A 1,558-nucleotide genomic window follows, 5' to 3' on the forward strand; every position below is an offset into this window, starting at 1 on the left:
CCGGGGCTCGGACGGCGATTTAAAGGGTCCAGGGCTCCATTGTGATAGCGGCAGCTGGGAGTCCCGGGCCCTTTAAATCACCGCCAGAGCCCCGGCTACCGACACTACCCCAGGGCAGTAGCGGTGGCCGGAGCCCCAGGCCCTTTAAACTGAAGTTCCTGTCTCAAGCATTAGATACTGTACTATACACACTTAGGGTTCTTTCCTGATCCCACTCACAGATCAGGGGAACAATTGCTAGAAGGTCTTGACAAAAGCAGAAGTTGGGGGCATAGCAGTTGTCAAGACAGCCAGCAGCCTGCAGATGCTTTGAATCCTGGGGACCCACCATCCTTGCCTGTATATGGGGTGAGGGAAACCCCGACCCACTTGACAAGACAAAGCAAGGGAATCCTTGTTGAATCCCTTGGGAGGAAAAGATGTAGGCCAAAAAATGGCAGGGGTTCTCAGGGGCAAGTGTAGCAACTTAAATTTCTTGTTTTGTTTTTTCAGTAGGCTAGATTGGGGTTAAAAGAGTCCCTTTAGTATAGATGAGATCCTTTGCATGGAATTTTAAACCTCCTTACGGCGTTTAAGAGAGAATTCTATCTCTGATACACAATTCTAGAGGACAAAGAAAAGGAGGACTCGTGGCACCTTAAGAGACTAACAAATTTATTTGAGCATAAGCTTTCGTGAGCTACAGCTCACTTCATCGGATGCATTCAGTGGAAAATACAGTGGGGAGATTTATATACACAGGAAACAATGGGTGTTACCATACACACTGTAAGGAGAGTGATCAGGTAAGGTGAGCTATTAATTAATTTGTTTCAGAGTAACAGCCGTGTTAGTCTGTATTCGCAAAAAGAAAAGGAGGACTTGTGGCACCTTAGAGACTAACCTATTTGAGCATGAGCTTTCGTGATGCATCCGATGAAGTGAGCTGTAGCTCACGAAAGCTCATGCTCAAATAAATTGGTTAGTCTCTAAGGTGCCACAAGTCCTCCTGTTCTTTTTATTAATTAATTCTAGAGGATCTCTTAAAAATTCCACAGAGATGATCCGGCTCCCGCAAGCTGCTCCTTGCAGGTGAGACCCTTAAGGGCCGAAGCGCTTCATGGCTTTTCCCTAAGAGGTGCGACTCCGCAGCCCTGCAGCGAGGCACGGCCTGGACGGTGCAGTTAAAACCTGCAGCAGGGCTGTGGCTAAAGGCAGGTGGAGCGCTCCAGAAGGCGGGGTGCGAATGCAGGGGACGTGGCAGGGGCTGGGCTGAGCTTGTGCCAAGCGACCCCCTGGCAACAAATACAATTCATTCATGGCTGTTAACCAAGGAAAGCGAATGCAATACCCCGGGGCTTTGCGCTCTCTGCGCGAGCACGCTGCACAGGTGCCCTGTTGTACGCCAAGCCCCTGCCTGCCCCCGCCCGGCCGCCACGTGCCCCAGGAAGAAGCGGGTTTTCCGCACAGGAGTCCTCCAAGAGCATAGAGCGGGTGGCTAGAGGAACCAGGAGCATAGGTAGAGCTCGGAGGAGCCCTTCTTGCCAGCGTGACGGGTTGTCAGTAGGAAGGCGGTGCG

This window comes from Eretmochelys imbricata, chromosome 10 (assembly GCF_965152235.1).
Source record: "Eretmochelys imbricata isolate rEreImb1 chromosome 10, rEreImb1.hap1, whole genome shotgun sequence".
NCBI lineage: Eukaryota > Metazoa > Chordata > Testudines > Cheloniidae > Eretmochelys > Eretmochelys imbricata.